General features: G+C 35.9%; 1 non-coding gene across 1 annotated transcript; it reads right to left on the bottom strand.

Moving 5' to 3' along the window:
• Positions 1-933: 933 nt before the first annotated feature.
• On the bottom strand, positions 934-1,137 carry LOC111754885 (small nucleolar RNA SNORA73 family). Its single transcript, XR_002789559.1, has one exon. It is a non-coding gene; the product is annotated as a small nucleolar RNA SNORA73 family (small nucleolar RNA).
• Positions 1,138-20,873: the final 19,736 nt, after the last annotated feature.

Here is a 20,873-nt window from a genome sequence, read left to right as displayed (position 1 = left end):
CAAACATATCAAGTCAGTGTAAAACCATTCAAGTGGATGAAAGCATTGTAGAGTATTTAGAAACAGCTAACAGAAAATGAACAATGGTTTCTATATTATCTCTTTGCCTATAAGAATTTTCTTTATACTATCACATATTAATAAAATCCAGCAAGATACGTCATGATAAAACCAATGGAGACAGAAGAGCCATAGTTTGCTGGGGCTTCAAAATAAGATAATAGTAAACCAGCACTAGCTATCACAATGACTTATTCTCTTCAAAATAGCTGTTCATTTCATCACAGGCAATAATACCAAGCAGCCCAGAATAAAGCCATTCCAATTAATAAGTGAGAACTTTATAAGGGTTCAAGGCCACATAATGGGGAATCATGATTACCACATACTTCTATATATTTGAATCATCACTTAGATTAGGGAAACTATTCGGTATTCACACATGTGAGATTGATTTATTTCACTTAGGAGTATGGTCTCAAACTGCGCCCATTTATTGATAAATATCTCAATGTGATCCTTCTTTATAGCTGAGTAACACTCCATTGAACAGAAATACCTCAACTTGTTTATCCATTCCTCAGTTGATGGACACTTGGGTTGTTTTCAAGATCTGGCGATTACAAATTGTGCTGCTATAAACATAGGTATACATATATCACTGTGTCATGATGCTTTCAGTTCTTCTGGGTATATGCTTAGAACTGGAATAGCTGGAACAAATGGGACTTCCAATCCCAGATTTTTGAGAAATGTCCAGACTGACCTCCACAAAGGTTATACCAGTCTACACTCCCACCCACAGTGTAGGAGAGTTCCTTTTTCCCCACAGCCTCTCGAGCATTTGTTGTTGTTGGTTTTCTTGATCCTGGCCATCCATTTTTTCAGGAGTGAGATGGAATCTCAGTGCTTTTTTTTTTTTTTTTTACTAAACATTGTTTCCTGCATGGTTTATCTCCTCAGTCACTGCCCAAAGGACTCTGAGAAGTTGTAGGAATATGCAGGCATAGACACAAGGCCCAGCTTCTTCTCCAACGTCATGGAAAGGGACTGTACATCACGGAGCAGAGCCCTATGCTCCCCTATGCCACCTGGACAGAGTCCGGGGAGAGTGACCTCCCGGGGTATCTACATTGGATTCAGTGTGGTTTTAATTTGCATTTCTCTAATGACCACTGATGATGAACATCTTTTCATGTATTTATTTGCCATTTGCATTTCTTCATCTGAGAAGTGCGTATTCATCTCAGATGCCTATTTTTGGATTGGATCTTTGAATTTTGGGGGTCTGAGTCTTTTTAATTCTTTGTATGTTTTAGACAAAGGTCCCTTGTCTGAGGGGAAGTTCACTAAAATCTTTTTCCAGTTTGTGGGTTTTCTTTTCACTATGCTGGAGATTTCTTTTGACATGCAGAAACTATTTAATAAGAGGTGGTCCCTGTTACTGATTCTGGGAAGTATTTCCCATGCGGTTTGAGTCCTGTTCATGAAATCTCTACCTACCCCTACATCTTCAAGGTTTCTACCCAATTTGTCTTTCAATAAATTTAGTGTTTCTGTTTTAATATTCAGATCTTTGACCTATTTAGATTTTAATTTAGTACATGGTGATAGACATGGGTCTAGCTTTAGTTTTCGGCAAATGGAGAGCCAGTTTTTCCAGCACCATTTATTAAAGAGACTGTCGTTCTTCCAGTGAACCTGCTTGGCTCCTTTATCAAAGATAAGGTGGTTGAGTGTGTTTGTAGTTGTGGTTGTATCTTCTAATCTCTTCCATTGATCTTTGGCTCTGTGTTGATTCCAGTACCATGTTGATTTTACTACTGTTGCTTTGTAGTATAACTTCAAGTCAGGGATTGTGATGCCTCCTGCCTTGCCTTTGCTGCTTAGTATTGCCTTTGCTATTCTAGGTCTCTTCTGGTTCCAGATGAATTTTAGGAGTGATTTCTCTAGATTTATAAGGTATGTTGATGGTATTTGTATTGGGATTGCATTGAATCTGTATACCGTTTTGGGAGAATGGCCATTTTCACAATGTTTGTTCTTCCTATCCATGAGCAAGGGATGTTTTTCCATTTTCTGAGATCATCTTCAATTTCTTTTTTCAGTGTATTATAATTTTCCTTGTATAGGTCTTTCACGTCTTTCATAAGAGTAATTCCTAAATATTTCATTTTTTTGCTTGCTAATGTGAAGAGTGTGGTTTCTCTTATTTCCCTCTCTGTGATTTTGTTGTTCGTGTGTAGGAATGCTATTGATTTCTGAGTATTGATTTTGTATCCAGCTACATTACTGAATTTATTTTTATTGTATCCAAGAGTCTTTTAATGGAGTTTAGGGGGGCTTCTATGTAGAGTATCATGTCATCTGCAAACAATGATAATTTAACTTCTTCTTTTCCTATCTTTACCCCTTTTATTTCTCTCTTGCATAATTGCCCTGGCTAGTACTTCCAGTACTATATTAAATAGGAGTGGTGATAAAGGACATCCTTGTCTTGTGCCTGATGTTAAAGTAAAGGCTTTCAATTTTTGGCCATTTAGTATGATGCTGGCTGTTGGTTTGTCATAAATGGCCTTTATTATATTGAGGTAAAGACCATCTATTCCAATTTTCTGTAAAGTTCTTATCATGAATGAATGTAGGATCTTATTGAAGCCTTTTTCTGCATCTATAGAAATGATCATGTGATTCTTACTTTTGGCTTTATTGATATGGTGGATTACTTTTATTGGTTTACATATGTTGGACCATCCCTGCATTCCTGGGATGAATCCCACTTGTGCATTTTGAATCTTGATGATTTGCTGTATCCTATTTGCCAGTATTTTATTGAGGATTTTTGCATCTGTGTTCATTAGGGAGATCGGTCTATAGTTCTCTTTTTTAGTTGGGTCTTTCTCATGTTTTGGTACTAGAGTAACATTTGCTTCCAGGAATGACTTAGGAAGGATTGCTTCCCTTTCAGTTTCATTGAATAGTTTGAGGAGTGTCGGCTTTAGGTCTTCTTTGTATTTCTTGTAGAATTCCGCAGTGAATCCATCTGGGCCTGGGCTCTTCTTTGTAGGTAAGCACTTAATTACATTTTCAGTTTCATTAATAGAGATTGGGTTATTCAACAGTTTTACATCCTCTTGATCTAGCTTTGGTACTTCATATGTGTCTAGGAATCTGTTTATTTCTTCTGTGTTATCAAACCTTTGAGAGTAGAGGATTTTGAAATAGGTGTTGATGATCCTCTGTATTTCTGTAGAGTCTGTAGTGATTTCACCTTTTTCATTTTTTATTGCATGAATTTGAGCTTTTTCTTCCCTTTTAAAAATAAGGTTGCCTAGGGCCTTATTGATTTTATTTATTCTTTCAAAGAAGCAATGCTTTGAATTGTTGATTCTTTGGATTCTTTTCTTAGTCTCTATTGCATTGATTTCTGCTCTGATTTTCATAATTTCCTCTCTTCTTTTGGCTTTGGGCTTGACTTGCTCTTTTTTTTCTAGCTGTTTGAGTTGTAGCATCAGGTCATTTATTTGTATTCATTCTGTTTTCCTGATGTGGGAAGTCAGTGCAATAAATTATCCTCTGAGGACGGCTTTCATTGCATCCCACAGATTCCGATAAGTTGTATCTGCATTTTCATTTTCTTGTACGTATTGTTTAATTTCTTCTGTGACCCCCAGTGATTACTCAAGAGTGTGTTATTCAGTTTCCCTATGTTTGTGGGATTTTTGCAGTATCTTTTATCATTAATTTCTAATTTCAGAGCGCTATGGTCTGATAACATGCACGGGATGATTTCAACTCTTTTGCATTTGTTTAAGTGTGTTCTGTGAGCTAATATATGGTCTATTTTAGAGAATGACCCATGTACTGCTGAGAAGAAGGTGTATTCTGATGTTGTTTGGTGGAACATTCTGTATATGTCTATCCAGTCTATTTGTTTGCAGGTGTGATTCAGTTCTGTTATTTCTTTGCTGATTTTGTGTCTGGTTGTTCTGCCCCTTGGTGTCAATGGCGCGTTAAGGTTTCCTGTTACAATTGTGTTACTTATAATTTGAGTTTTCATTTCTGTTAATAGTTGTTTTGTATAACTGTGTGCTCTGGAGTTTGGTGCATATATATTTAAGATAGTTTTTTCTTCCTCTTGGAGTTTTCCCCTAACGAGTATGTAGTGACCTTCTTTGTCATTTATGATCATTGTTGGTTTAAAGTTCATGTTGTCTGCAAACAAAATGGTTACTCCTGCTTTTTTTTGGATTCCTATTATGTGAAGTATTGTTTTCCATCCTTTGACTTTCAATCTATGATTATCCTTCTGGGTTAGATGGGATTCCTGTAAACAGCATGTGGTTTGATTTTGTTTCTTGATCCTTTCTGCTAGTCTGTTTCTTTTGATTGGTGCATTGAGACCATTTGCATTAATGGTTATAACTGTTATATGCCGGTTTATTGTTGACATGCTATCTCTCTGCTGTTGCATTTTTATGTTTCTGTTCTGTTTAATTATCTGCTTTTTTAGTGGCTTTTTCCTTTGTGTATCTAAACTGTCTCTCAATATTTTTAGCAGGGTTGGCTAGTTGTTCATGAATTTCTTCAGCTATTCTTTGTCATGGAAGTATCGTATTTTACCAGCGATTTTGAATGATAGTTTTTCAGGGTACATCAGTCTAGGTTGGAAATCATTTTGCTTTAGGATCTGGAATACTTCACTGCATGCACTTCTTGACTTTATTGTTTGTGCTGAGAAGTCTGCTGTGATTCTGATAGGTTTTCCTTTGTAAGTGATCTGTCTTTTCTCTCTGACAGCTTTTAATAATCTATTCTTGTGTTGGATTTCTGGGATTGTGATTATCATATGTCTGGGTGTAGTTTTATTTTGGTTATGACTATTTGGAGTTCTGTATACTTCACTGAACCTGAAGTTGGTTCGTGATCTCACGCTTGAGATGTTTTCAGCTATTACTTCTCTAAATATTCTCTTGACATCCTTTATGTTGTCCCCTTCTTTTTAATCAATCCCTATCAATCTTATGTTGTTTTTCTTGTGTCATCTTTCAGCTGTTGAATTGTTATTTCCAGATTCTTTATTATTTTTAAAAGATCTTTCATTTCCTGTTCACTAGCTGCAATCCTGTCTTCAAGGTCTGAAATTCTATCTTCACTTTCATTGAGGCGGTTTTTACAGCTTTCAGTGGAGTTTTTTTATTTCCTGTATATGTGCTCCTGTGTATTCCTCTGTGCATCTGCTTTATGTATTCTGTTTGTTCCTTATATTGCTCATCTAGGGATTCTATCTTTTTGTTTAGTTCCTCCGATTTTTTAACTGTGTTTTCTTTAGTTATATTCAGAATCTCTCTCATTTCTTTTATCATTTCTTCTTTTACCTGGGAAATTATTTTGAGTTTGAATTCCTTTAAAGCTTCCTGGAGTTGCTTGTTTATTTGAGTAGCTATTATGTCGATATTTGAGGTGTATGGCATATATTTTCTTCTATATAGATGGCTCCTAGTTTTTCTTGAGATGGTTGGAGGTTTGAGGTTGAAATTTGGTGTTTTGTTTTGTCATTTTCCTATATTTCTGTGTTTCAAGTGTTATTCAAACGCTTCCTCAGGGTCTGTTGGAAATCCACTTCTACGTTCGCAGCTCCTAGGGCTCTGACACCCACTTCCCCCAGGCCAGTTCCCTCTAGAACCAGTGGCCCTCTTCTGCCTGTTTAGAACTCTGTAGTTCCAGATAAGCTGGGCTCCAGGGACACTGTGCGCCCACCTGCTTGCTGTAAACTCCACAGTTTTCTGAGCACAGCTGGAATGGGGAGGCAGGTGTAGATGCTTCAGACCCACTTAGCCACTTCACTGCACCTGGAAGCCTCGAGGGTCCTGAACAGTCTGGGCTTGGGGCAGTGTGCACTGGGCACTTACCATAGGCCGCAGGGCCTCTGAAACTGGTGATGCTCGCCTGCTTGCTGAGAATTCTGCAGTCCTCCAGACATGCGGGGAGGCAGATACAGGTGCTCCAGATCCGCCCAGTCCTTTCTCTGCACCCAGATGGTGCAAGAGTCCCAAATAGGCTGGGCTCCGGGGTTAGTGTGCACCCGTCTGCTTGCTGGAAACTCCACAGTTCTCTGAGCACAGCTGGAATGGGCTAAATTTGTTTTAGAATTCAGCAGTGAATCCATTGGGGCTTGGACCTTGCTTTGTTGATAGGTTTTTAATTATCTCTTTAATTTCATTTATTAATATTGGGTTATTTAGGATTTTTATGCCTTCTTGATTCAGCTTTGGTAATTCATATGCACCTAGGAATTTGTCAATTTTTCTGTATTTTCCATCGTATTAGAATACAAGTTTTCAAAGTAGGTGTAGATGATTTTCTGTTATTCTATGGGAAGTATTGTGATTTCTCTCTTTTCCTTCCTAATTGCATGGATTTGAGTCTTTTCTTTCCTTTTTTTTTTATAAGATTGGCCACTGGTTTGTCAATCTTATTTAATCTTTCAAAGAACCCACTCTTCGATTCATTGATTGTTTGTAGTGTTTATTTTTTAATCTCCGATGTGTTAATTTCTGCTCTGACCCTTACAATTTCCACCTTCATACAACCTTTTGATTTAGCCTACTCTTTTTGTAGAAGTTTGAGGTTCAGCATTAAATTGTGTATATTAGTTTGCTCTGTGTTCTTGATATAGGTATCTTCTGCTTGTTAATTGACTCCAATTAGTCTTGTTATTCTTCTTTGTATCATCTAGCAGCTGCTGGATTGAGTTCTCATGTTCTTCTGCTAGTTTTGAGAAATCTCTTTTCCTGGTCAATAACTGCAAGTCGGTCTTCAATATCTGAGATCCTATCCTTGCATTGCCCTAATCTGCTTCGAATACTTTCAATGGAGTTGTTATTCTCCTGGTTATTTCCTTGAGTCTTTATGGATTCCATTGTTTCCTATGTTGTACTCCCATAATTTGAATAAGCTCATCTATTTTTTTTTTTTTTTTGTTCTGGTCTATCATTAAGCACACTGTGTATTTTGGTAATCTCTGTAGTCATTTGTGAGATTATTTCTGATTCCATTTCTTCCAGAGCCTCATTAAATTGTTTTGGTACCACTTCAGAGAGCCCTAGTAGGAGGCTTTAAGATTTTTCAGCTTCACTACCTCCTGGGTTTGCCTTTGGTGTACTTGGTGTCTGAGGTTGTGTCTTGTTTAAGTGTCTTCTTTTTTTAGTTTAATTCCTGGAGTGATACTTGTTAGTAGCCTATGGTGAGTTGCATTATTCATGGTATATAGGACACCAATATGATGATCATTTCTCTGAGGTATCTTCCAGGTGTAGCTGGTTTTCAGGCTCTGACTCTGTTGGAAGATCTTACCTCCTCAGTTTGTTGGAGATGAGAAGCTATTGCTCGCCTAGCCTAGTCCTTAGTTTTTTGGCACCATGCACAGTATTCTCTGTGACCCCTAGTTAATCTTAGCCATGGAGTATCAGGGCAAACAGCTATTTAGAACAGTTGTTTCAATTTTGGCTGTAGTAGTATGAAAAGCATCAATCACAATCTACAAAACAATAAACTCAGCCAACCATTGATTTTTAACTTTTAACCGTATGAGCTGAATTTGTGGCCATATAACAGAATGCAAAATACTTATATACAATGTATAAGTCCATAATATGTCAACTATGTCCACAAGGGTTAAGATTCAAAATGGGTTAAGGTAAAAACAGAGAAATAAAAGCATTATTTGATTTCAAAACAAAATGATAGAAAATGGTATGGGTACCATAGTGTGTTGTTTTCTTTAAAGTAGCTGTTCATACCTTCACATATAATAATATAATTTCTTATAAACTCTTTAGGAGGAGATCTAGACATGTATAAGCCTATACATGTAAATCTATCCTTTCTGTATTGGAGGGAAAAACAAAACAAAACAAAATACAAGAAACAAAAGAGACAAATAACAATAACAGACAGCCCAAAACAATAACAATATGAGGTTTCAAAACAAGGTATCGGGAACATAAGTAAGGTTGTTATTTGACACAGTTATCTTCAAAAGCAGTACTCAGATTTCCAGATATAAACATGCAAATTTGATCTGAATCTTTGAATGGTAACTCTTTTGTTCCAAGAACTAATAGAATTAGTAGTACAAGTATCTTAGCTATCTTAAATGTGTATATGCAAATTTGTATTCTTTTTCTTTTCCTTTCCTTCTTTTCTCCTTTTCCCTGAGTTATTTGAGCAGTTTCTTACCCTTTCACAATACTTATTGAGATTTTGTATCTCATTTACACTTTCAGTTTCTTATACTAGGGAGACAACATGGTATTTATACATGTGGGTTTGCTTTATTTCACCTATGACTACGGTCTCAAGTTGCATCCATTTACTTATAAAAGACTCAACGTGATCCTTCTTTATAGCTAAATAGTACTCCATTGTCCAAAAATACTGTATTTTTTATCCATTCCTCAGTTGATGGGCATTTAGATTGTTTCAAAGATTTATGCTGCTATAAACATAGTGCACATTTATCACTGTGGTATAATGTTTTCAGTTTTGAGAATATGCCTAGAAGTGGAATAGCTGGATCAAATGTGACTTCCAATCCCAATTTTTTGAGGAACCTCCAGATTGATTTCCACCAGTCTACAGTCCCATCAGCAGTACACAGGAGTTCCTTTTCCCCACAGCCATGCCAGCATTTATTATTTGTGGTTTTCTGGATCTGGCTGTTCTTTCTGGAGTAAGATGAAATCTCAGTACTATTTTAATTTTCATTTCTCTCATGACCAATGATGCTGAACATTTTGATATGTTTGCCATTTGTATTTCTTTATCTGAGAAGTGTGTATTCCTCTCAGATGCTCATTTTTGGAGTGGGTCTTTGAATTTCTGGGTTTTGATTTCTTAAAATTCTTTATATGTTCTAGGTGGAAATCCTTTGTCTGAGGGACAGTTGACTAAGATTTTTTTCCCTGTTCATGGGTTTTCTTTTCACTCTGTTTAAGATTTATTTTGATATGCAAAAACTTTAATAAGGTTAGATCTCAGTTGTTGATTCTTGGGGAGTATTTACCTGGCAGTTTGATTTTTGTTCATGAATTGTCTGCCTACTCCTGTGTCTTCAAGATTTTACATACTTTGTCTTCCAGCAGATTTAGTGTTGTTGTTTTAATATTTGACCTTTGATGCATTTTGACTTTAGTTGAGTCCATGGTGATAGATGTGGATCTAGTTTGAGTTTTGGCAGATGGAAAGCCAGTTTTTCCAGCACTACTTTAGAGGCTACCTTCTTCCACTGAACATGTTTGACCCCTTTGTCAAAGGTAAGGTGGCTGAGTGTGTCTGTATTTGTGGTTATATCTTTTAATCTATTCTATTGATCTTTAAGTTCTATTTTTATTCCAGTACCATTGCTGATTTCATCACAGTAGCTTTGTAGCATAACTTCAAGTCATGGATTGTGATGCCTCCTGCCTTGCCTTTGTTGCCCAGAATTGCCTTTCTATTCTAGATCTCTTCTGGTTCCAGATGAATTTTAAGAATGATTTCTCTAGACCTGTGAGTACGTTAATGATATTTTGATTGGAATTGCATTAAATCTGTATAACAGTTTTGGGAGCATGGCCATTTTCAGTGTTTGTTCTTCATATCCATGAACAGGGAAACATTTTTCTATTTTTTGAGATCATCTTTGATTTCTTTTTTCAGAGTACTGTAGTTTTCATTGAATAGGTCTTTTACTGCCTTTGTTATATTGATTCCTATGTATTTCATTTTTTGTATGCTATTGTGAAGGATGTAGTTTCTCTTATTTCTCTCTCAATGAGTTTGTTGTTTTTGTACAGGCATGCTATTGATTTTTGAGTGTTGACTTTGTGTCCAGATATATTACTGATTTTGATTATTACATTTTGATATCTTTCAGTGGAGTTTTGGGGATCTTCTATGTAGTGGATCATGTCATCTGCAAACAATGATAATTTAACTTCTTCATTTTGTATCTTTGTACTTTTATTTTTCTCTTTTCCAATTGTGCTGACTGTTTCCAGCACTATATTGAACAGGAGAGGTAATGGTGGTCATCCTTGTCTTGTTCCTGGTTTTAGAGCAAATGCTTTCAACTTTTAAATATTTATATGATGCTGGTGTTGGTTTGTCATAGATAGCTTTTATTAGATTGAGGTAAAGACCATCTATTCTGATTTTCCCTAGGGATCTTATCAAGAATGAATTTTGCACTTTATTAGTAGCTTTATCTGCATCTATTGAAATGATCCTGTGATTTTTGTCTTTGGCTCTGTTGATATGGTGTGTTACATTTATTGATTTGCGTATTTTTAACCATCCCTGAATTCATGGGATGAGTCTCACTTGCTCTTGGAATATAATCTTCTTGATGATTTGTTGCATTCTTTTTGCCACTATTTTGCTAGTATTTCATTGAGAATTTTTGCATCTGTGTTCATTAGGGAGATTAGCTTGTAGTTCTTGGCCTGTAGTTCTCATTTTTGCTTGGGGCTTTCTGTGGTTTTGTTATTACGGTAATACTAGCTTCCAGGAACGAATTAGGAAGAAATGGTTTCCTCTGAATTTTGTTGAAGAATTTGAGGAGGTCTGCAATTAAGTCTTCCTTGAATTTCTTGTAGAATTTAGCTGTGAATCCATCAGGATCTGGGGTTTTCTGTGTTAGTAAGATTCTAATTATATTTTAAATTTCATTAATTGAAATTATGTTGTTCAGAAGTTTTACATCTTCTGATCCAAGTTTTTTAATTCATACATATTTAGGAATCTGTCCATTTCTTCTGTTATCAAACGTATGAAAGTAAAGGTTTTCAAAGTAAGTGTTGATGATCTTCCCTATTTCCACATGGTCTGTAGTGATTTTGCCCTGTTCATTCCTTATTGAAAGAATTTGAGTTTTTCTTTCCTTTTAAAATAAGTTTAGTGAGGGACTTATCAATTTTATTTATTCTTTCAAAGAACCAACTCTTTGATTCATTGATTCTTTGTATTTTTCTTAGTCTCTATTGTATTAATTTCTTCTCTGATTTTTATAATTTTTTCCCTTCTTTTGGCTTTGGACTTGACATCCTCTTCTTTTTCTAAATGTTTGCTGTGTAGAATCAGGTTATTTGTGTTCTGTTTTCCTGATGGGGGAATTCACTACAATCGGTTTCCCTCTGAGAACTGCTTTTATTGTGTCCCAAAGGTTCCAGTAAGTTGTATTTGTATTTTTTTTTTGCTTTTAGTTGTTGCTTAATTTCTTTTTTAATTTCCTCTGTGACCCATTGATTGTTTAGGAGTATATTATGTAATTTCCATGTGTTTATCAAGTTTTTGCAGTTTCTTTTGTCATTAATTTGTAATTTCATGTCATCAGATAATATGCATGGGATAATTTGGATTCTTTTGCATTTACTTAAGCATGTTCTGTGGGCTAGTATGTGGTATATTTTAGAGAATGTCTCATGTGAAGCTGAGAAGAATATATTTTCTGATGTTGTTGGGTGGAACACTGTACACATCTACTAAGTCCATTGGTTCACAAGTTTGATTTAGTTCTGTTATTTCTTTGCTGTTTTCTGTCTAGTTGACCTGTTTCTTCGTTTTTTTTTTTTTTTGTCTTTTTCCTTTTTTTTATCGGTACCCGGGATCGAACTCACGACTGCCTGCTTGCAACGCAGGCGCTTATGCCGCTGAGCTAAATCCCCAGCCCCCTGTTTCTTCGTTTTAATAGTGTGTTATGGTCTCATTATAATTGTGTTATTGCTCATTTGATTTTTCATTTCTATTAATGTTTGTTTTATATAGCTCCCATATTTGGTGCACATATATTTAAGATTATTATTTATTCCTCTTGAAATTGTTCCCAAACTAGTATGTAGTGACCTTCTTTATCTCTTCTGATCTTTCTTGGGTGAAGTTCAAATTGTCTGCAAACATAATAGCTATCCCTGCTTTTTTTTTTTTTTTTTTTTTTTTGGTTCCTTTTGCATGAAGTATTGTTTTTCATTCTTTGACTTACAATCTATGAATTTCCTTTTGGGTTAGATGGGCTTATTGTGTACAGCATATGGTTGGATGTTATTTTTTGGTCCATTCTGCCAATCTGTTTCTTTTAATTGGTGAATTAAGGTCATTTACATTCAAGGTTATAACTGATATATTTTGGTTTATTTTTGTTGTTGTCTTTGTGTTGTTTGTTCTTTACCTTTCTCTTCTGCTTAATTTTGTCCTCGCTTAGTAGTTTTTCTCTGTTGGTATTATTGAAGTCATAGATATTTTTATGTCTCTCTGGACTATCTTTCAGTATTCTTTGCAGGGTTGGTTTGGTGATCATGAAGTTTTTCAGCTGTTCTTTGTTTTGGAAGTATCTTATTTCTCCATCAATTTTGAAGAAATTGTAGGGTACATTAGTTTTGATTGGAAGTCATTTTCCTTTAGTATCTGAAATACTTTACTCCATGCTTTTCTTAGATTCATGGTTTGTGTTGAGAAGTCTGCTGTGATTCTGATTGGCTTTTCTTTATAGGAAATCTGTCTTGTTTCTCTAATAGTTAATATTTTGTTCTTATGTTGAATTTCTGGAATGTTGATTTTTATATGTCTGGGTATAGATTTATTTTGGTTTTGGCTACTTGGAGTTTTATATGATTCACTTATCTGTATGTCAGTTTCCATTCTTATGTTTGGGAAATTTTCAGCTATTCTATAAATAGTCTTTTTATATCATTGGTCTTGTCCCCTTATTTTTCATTTATACTTGTCAATCTTATAATGTTTTCCTTTGCATCATCTTTAAATTTTTGAATTACTTCCTGATTCCTTGTTATTTTTAAAAGATCTTTCCTTTCTTGTTCACTAGCTGCAGTCTTGTCTTTGAGGTCTGAAAGTCTATGTTCACATTCAATAAACACATTTTGCCAGGCTTTGATGGAATTTTTGATTTGCTGGATATCTTTTTATCTATTTCCTATATTCTATTTATTTCTTATATTGTTCATTCAAGGTTTCTATCTTTTTTCAGTGCTCTTCAATTTTTTATCTATATCTTTTTATATGTGTTCAGCATTTTTTATATGTATCATTTCTTCTTTCACCTGGGAGATTATTTCTGATCTGAATTCCTTTACAGCTTCATGGAGTTGCTGTCATTTCATAAGTTTCAGGTATATAGCTCACACTTTTTTCTATGTCCAAGTCTCCTAGGATTGTTTGAGGTGGGCTGGAGATTTGAGATTACATTTTGCTGTTTTGTTTTATCGCTTTTCCTGTATTCCCCTGGGGAAACTCAATGCGATGTTTCAGTTGCTTCTTGGCTTGAGGGTGTCTTTTTGTACAAAAGGGAGTTTCCCCACTTCAGTGGGGGTCATTAGCAGGCCTTACCAGATGGTGGTACTGGAAGACTCCTTCAATAGGGAGAGTACACTGGACACTGGACAGGCCTTCAAATTCCCCAGCTGCTTCAGATTGCTGGGTGGGACTCTACCATGTTCTGAGTGGTGTACCCAAGTTGAGCAGCTAGATGGAGCATCCCGTGCAGGACTTTGGCTAATGCCACATGGCACACCAAAGCTCACCACCTTCTTGGGCTCATTGGGTGGGGTCCTATCAGGTTCTGAGCAAGGTGCTGAGCTTGCATGGTTAGGTAGAATTTTCTGAGCAGGCCTTTGACTGGTGAGCCACAGGAGGTTCACCTCCTACTCATGGTTGCTGGGTGGGGTCTAACCAGGACCCGAGCGACCTACCAGTGGTCCCAGGATGTTTCGGTATGTGGAGAGGTGCCCTACCAGTTTTTGAACGAGGTGCCAAGGTTGCACACCTGGGTGGAGTTAGCTGTGCAGGACTTTAGCTCACATCACTCAGCTCAGGAGGTTCCCCTGCCACTTGAGGTCACTGGGCAGGGCCCAGCCTGGTCCTCAGAGACCTACCAAAGGTCCCCAGCCTGTTTGATCATTTCTTTATGTGTATATCTTGCAATCTGCAGAACTACTTTGAAGATAATAATATGCAATATATTAACCAGTGTTAATCTCCTAATACTTTATTTTGTAGTTCTGTATCATTGTATTCATTTTTTTCCATTTTTAAAGTAAAAACATTATTTTAATGTCTCTGAATGCATCTCAGAGGTAGAATGGAAGTGTGAGATGCTAGGTTCAATCCATAGCACCAAACAAACAACAAACAGAAAACTGCATTAGAGGCACTGTAGAACTGTGTACACAAGTTGTGTAGAGGAACTAAATGACAAAGCAATTCAGTGTTCCAAGTAAGTTGATAATTGTTTCTTTGAGGTGAGGTTGTGGTTCTTCACTGGGCCAGGCAAAGTGTTCATGTTTGGGAACCGAGAAATCACCAAACTTTATGCAGTAACATTGTGGTATATAGTGAGAAGTAGAAATATTGAGGAACCTTCACAGAATTTTAACGTCTTAATTTCATAGCTCTCTGGCTACACTAGAAATGTGGGAACTATTGCAAAAACTTACAAAAAGAAATTGTTAATTCTAAACTGTATAGTGCTACCAGACAGCAATTATACTTAAAACACATGACTGTTTTCTCCTTCAAGACATTTACCACATTTCAAAACTGAATGAAGTAAGAGATTAGAGAGCTATGGTGAAATTTTCTCAAGCTATATTAATGAATAGAGCTGAGGAGGTATATACTGTTCAGGATCTAGGAACTGGAACATACCAAAGATAGATTCAGTCTTACTAGTATTGCAATATATCCCTTATCAGTGACAACTTCTAACTGAATTAAATTGATTATAAAGTCATTGCTTAATGAAGTAGAAGGGAACTCCTGTCATGTGGAAGATAAAACTATCTGTAACATTCTTGATCATTCAGTACACACTAACAGACACACAAAAAAATAATTTCTAGATAGGCAATGAAAAGGACTGATAATTAGGAGGGGAAAAGATGCAGATCAATAGATATGGCAGTAACTTAATATGTTAAATAATGTATTCAAAATAAAGGGAAAGGACAAAAGATGAAAACCGTAAACAATTAGAAACTTAATATCTAAATAGAAAACTTTAGCTGAAATGTGCAACATCTGAAATTAAAGCTCATACAGATGAATTTAGCAACAGATGGGACATAACAGAATGCAGAGCTAGTCAACTAAGATATGGTCAATATAAAATATGGAAAATAAAAGAGGAAAAAATGGAAAAAAATATCAGCATATGTAGACATGCAGCATATGCAAATGCTTTAACATTCATGTATTTGAAATCCAGATGAACAGGAGAATGCGAATAAGGCAAAAGCAGTATTTGAAGAGGTAAAAGCTAAGAATTTGTTCAAAATTGAGAAACACTAATCTAGAGATTTAAATTTAGTAAGTTCCATGCTGAAAAAATAAAAGACGGTAACCACGTTTATGCACATCATTGATAAATAGCTGATGGATAGAAAAAGCTATTGAGAATAAGTGTGATGTGTTGGCACACACTCAGGTTTCTGGGAGGTTGTGGCCTAAGGATTATAAATTTGAGCATTACCTGGGTAACTTGGCAAATTCAAAAGATCTTGTCTCAAAAACATAAAAACAAAGGACTGGGGATGTAGCTCAAAACAAGGACCCTAGATTTAACTCCCAGTAGTGCATGCACACACGTGCTCTCTCTCTCTCGCTCTCTCTCTCTCTCACATACACACACACACACACACATGCACACACACACACACAGAGTCATTGTATTGAAAATGTTTAGAGAAAAAGTACACATTTCCTTCAAAGGAGCAACAATATAACTGAGAACTGATATTTCATCAGGAAAAAATGAAACTAGAGTGCTTGTTTTGTCAAGGCATACACTAAAATTGAAATGAGACAAGATTTCTCATAGCTCTTGTGAGGGATGATATGCAAATTAATTAACTATTCAATATTTTTTCCAGAAAAGAACCTCCTATATCATGTTGTAGTTAAAATGTCAAGAGTACAGAACAAGGAAAGAATATTCAAACACCAAGTTACTTATAAATGCAGACATCAGAATAGCTGCATATTTCTCAGCAGAAACTCTAAAGGGCAGTATGGCATAGAATGATATATTTTAAGCCCTGATGGAAAATAACTGCCAAACTACATTATTATATCCAGAAAGGTACCAGAATCAAAGGAGACATAAATACCTCCTCAGATAAGCATAATCTGAAGAATTCATGACCACTAAGTAAGCATAACTGACATTACATGAAGGAATTCTACACACAGAAAAACAGTAGATAAATTAGAATTAGGAAAAATTAGATATTACAAAACCCCAAAATGATCAGAATTAGTACATACTTTTCCATAATAACTTAAAATTGTCTGAATTCTCTATTTAGAAGACACAGACTCCCAGATTGGTTTGAAAAACAAGATCACATGCTTTGTTGTCTGTAAGAAACATTTCATCAGTAGACATGGGCACACTATATTCCATGCAAATGAAATATGAAAGCAAGAATAGCTGCCTTTATATGTGACATAGCAGATATTAACTCAAAATTAGAAGATAGAAAGAGGGCCATTATATTAGTAAAGGAACAGTACACCAGAAAGACATAACGATTGTAAATGTATCTACACTGAGCGCTAGTTCACTCAATTTTATAAAACATACAGTGCTTGACATAAAAGGACACATTTACCTCAATACATTTATGAGTGACTTAAATACTCTGGTCTCAGCAGTAGGTAGAAATTTTTTGATGAAACTTCAGAGTTAAACTACACCATACATCAAGTGGACTTGAAAATACTTGTAGAACATGCCAGCCAATAACTGCAAAATACTTCTGGCTTTCAGCCCCTACTGGAACATTTTCGAAAATATATCACATTTTAGGCCTTAAAGTAAGTTTTAACAAATACAGAAAATTAAAATACTTTCTTGCCTCTTACTAGATCTTAATGCAGTGAAACTAAAAATCAACTGCAAGAGGAACTATAAAACTATGTACACATATAGATTGATAACTTCACCTTTGAATGATCACTGGGTCATTGAAATCAAGGAGAAAATAAAAGTTTCCTAGAATTAAATGATAATGAAAAATGCAACATATTCTAGGATACAGCAAAGGCAGTGCTGAGAGGGAAATTTATAGTTATGAGTGTCTACATCAAAAGATTAGAAATCTGTGAACCTAAAGATTTATCTCAAGGTCTAGTTTAAAGTATCATTTTGTGAAATCTGAATGAAATGAATGATTTCATGGGTTTGCTCACTCTCGTCTAACTAAGAATACTTCTTAGAGAACAGTCCGGGTTCAAATCTGGAATCCAGCACTTAAAACAAGGACTATTAGGTCTTCATTTTTGCCAGGATATCAAAGGAGCTGGAGATAACTGAGCTGCCATGTGTAAGAGGAGCTGATTAAGATGTCAAAGGAAAGTAATATTCAAACATTTACTTACAGAGAGGGTGCTTGCTCCATCAGACTCTGTTTCATTATATTATTCAATGCACCATAGAACAGTGCATGGGTGGAGGATCAGGCACATCAGAATAGAAGGGGAAAGTGGTCTCATTGCTGAGGGAATTCCAAACAAAAGTGTGGCTATGTGGATGCATGGGCCAGGGGTAGAACAAGGGTAATAGTGAGGAATGAAAATGTCCTGAATTGGAGAGGATAAAAAGCTCTTCAGGTTCTTGCCTTTTCTGCTGATTAAAAAATAAAAAGGTTCCACTGAAGTCCCCAGATAAAGGCATCTGAGTCCTTGTTTGCAGTTCCTGCAATGTACTGGCCCTCTACACTGTGTGGGGATAGGGAGGGCAGTTTTCATTTCTTTCTTCGGGCCAACTCAGTAGAGCCTTTGAAATACTCTGTGGTTGGGCCTGAAAAGTCACATACAGGTTTTTAGCTAAGAGCTGGTCTCAATTTTCTCAACTACAATGGGATTCTAAGGCTGAGGATATAGCTCAATGGCACAAGCACCTGCCTGGCATGCGTGAGGTCATGATTTCAATCCCTGGTATCAAAAAACAATGAAGTTCATAAATGGAATAAAGCACATAGAATGTTTTTGAAAATATTTGGTACATAATGACCTCTTAGTGTTGGTAGTATTATTATTATCCCTGAGCTAAATTCTTTACTAGTATTATAAGCAATTCCTATAAATAATAGTAATTCAGATTTTATATCTGACCCTCATATAGTATTGGTAAAAATAAAACAGGTAAGTTTTCTAGAAGGCTATTTTTCACTGTGTATCAAGGACCTTAGATTAATCCTCATATAGTACTGTAAAAATAAAACAGGTAAAGTTTTCTAGAAAGCTATTTTTAAGTATATGTTAAAGACCTTAGATTGACCCTCATATAGTACTGGTAAAAATAAAACAGGTAAAACTCTTCTAGGAGGCTATTTTTCCAGTATGTATCAAGGACCTTAGATATCCAAATTACTTGAGCAAATGCACTGATACAATTATTTTTTTGTAATGGGAATAGAACTCACAACCTTTGTTTTCCAGGTAGGTGTTATGCCACTGAGCTATATACCCAGTCCCAGAAGTGTATTCTAGGGACACAGCCCAGTAATCGAGAAAAATCTCACTCTCAGAGATCAGTGAATTATCTCAAAGCATATAAAATTAAATGTCAGACTGTTAAGAAAAATAGTTTTAAAATTTGTTTCGTATAATGGAATATTCTTGAAAAGAATGTTTACAGGTACACAAGCAATTTATCAAATAACATTTTTCTTGTTTAAGATTGGCATAAATCCAAATGTTCTTTGACAGTATATTCTACCATCAAATATGTGGGAAAACTGGCAGTATCATGGTTTATGAGTAGGAATGTAAATCTATATATCCCTTACACAGGCAATTTGGCAATATCTACATAGAATTTCAAATGCATATACCCTTTTACAAAGAAATTATGCTTCTGAGAATTTATCCTTAAAATGTATTGAAAACGTGTATGTGAGTGTTAAGTGTTTACACAATACACAGATTTTTGCTATTGTTTGTAATGGTAAAAAATGAAAATAACTGAGCAGAATAACTGAACAGAGGCAGAGAATGGAGTGACTCACCTAGTAGTCAAGGCATACTAAACTGGACAGGGTTGTGCATACTTATAATCCCATCATTCTGAGAGGCTGAGGCAAGAGGATCACAAGTCAAGCCCAGCTCGGAGCAACTTGGTGACTGAGGCTTTGTTTAATGAAATAAAAGAAAGGAAGGAAGGAAGGAAAAAAAGAAGGAAAGAAAGAGGAATGCTAGAAACCACTGAAAGCTGGAAGAAGCAAGAAACAGAATCTTAATTTAGAGTATACATGGCCCTATCCTTAATTTTTGCTCAATGATGCCAAGTTTAGATTTCTGGCCTCCTGAAATTTTATTTTGTTTTGCTTTGTCTTTTGTTTTTTGAGACAAGAATCTCACTATGTAATTCAGGCTGGCCTTGAACTAATTGTGTAATCCAGTGACTTTGAAATTGGGGCAATTCTGTTTCCTCAGCCTCCCGAGTACTGGCATGATAGCTGTATGCCACCATGCCCAGCTGCCTCCTAATTTTTGAGAGAATAAATTTCTGTTGTTTTAATTCACCACATTAATTTGTTTCAGAAACCATAAGAAAGTAATATAGAAACTAATATGATTAATCACCTCTTTGGGAGTATTGGGGGTACTTAAAATACAGAGATGGAAGCAATACTTTTTATATTGTTTATTTTCTGAACAAGTTGTATATATTTACAATTTAACGTTTAAGCTGTTAAAAATTCATCTCTCAGCTAGGTGTGGTGCTCACCTGTAATCCTAGCACTTGGGAGGCTGAGGCTGAGGCAAGAGGATTGTTGTGAGTTTGAGGTTAGTCTGAACTGCGCAGTGAGACCCTATCTCCTACCCTTTGGCAGTATATTCCTTGAGGCACTCCTTTCTTTGATATACAGCCCTGTTGGGCAAGATCATTTCAAAATGGCTATAGATGGCTATATTCCACAAACTGCACTTGCCCTACAGAGAAATGTGCCACCAATTTTGGAAGTCCAGTTTCTCCCTCTGCTTCTTGTTCTTCCAGCTGTCAAGGGGCAGATCTCAGACCCCTTTAAAGGACAGTCTTGGTACTCCCTAAAGGTCTAGGTTTGCTGTCATGTCTTCCCAAGAGCCCTCTTGCAGCCTACTCTGCAAATCTATGAATGTGTGCAGCTCAGCAAGCATCCGCTGAGGAGTGAAATACCTTTTCTTTTGACAAGCATTCCTTCCATCTCTTGAAAGGTGTACTTGCTCCCCACTTGACCTTGGCTTGAGGGAAGAAAGAGTGTTCCAATGAGGAAGACAAAAACATGCAGATGTTCGTGTTGTTTCTCACTTTGAGAACTTGCCTCTGTTATTTTTCAAATGTTGCTCAGTTTCTCCCAAGTAAGCTAGAGTGGCCACTGAACTAGTTCATCTACAAAACTGAGCATCTGTTCACTGATGTTCATTACCCTCATCCCTCAGAGTTTAACAAAATGCACCACATAATAGAACTCACATATGAATTTGTAGAATAACCAGAATAATCATCAGTTGAAATAGTTAAGTTATATATGTCAAAAGTTATATAAAATGTTACATACTGGTACCGAGAAAAACGAAAAAGACCAAAAAAAAGTTACATATTATTTTATTAGTTTCTGTGTCATGTTCTTTATGTCAGCCATATAGCTGATGGTTAATTGGCTGGTTAGAGGGCAGCATTCTCTGAACAGATATTTTAAAATATGATTAACACATGAAATTAGACCATTTCCTTCTTTACTGGATTTTATTCACCTTATATCCTCAGCATATGACTTCACTTTTCATATAATCTTTTCTTCTCTTTCTTAAGTGTTTTCTGTAATCCAGACACA

This window comes from Cavia porcellus, unplaced genomic scaffold, assembly GCF_034190915.1.
Source record: "Cavia porcellus strain 051 isolate PalLab524CR breed Dunkin Hartley unplaced genomic scaffold, mCavPor4.1 scaffold_33, whole genome shotgun sequence".
Classification (NCBI taxonomy): domain Eukaryota; kingdom Metazoa; phylum Chordata; class Mammalia; order Rodentia; family Caviidae; genus Cavia; species Cavia porcellus.
Note: the sequence above shows the minus strand (reverse complement) of the source record. Positions and strands in the feature narration are given on the sequence as shown.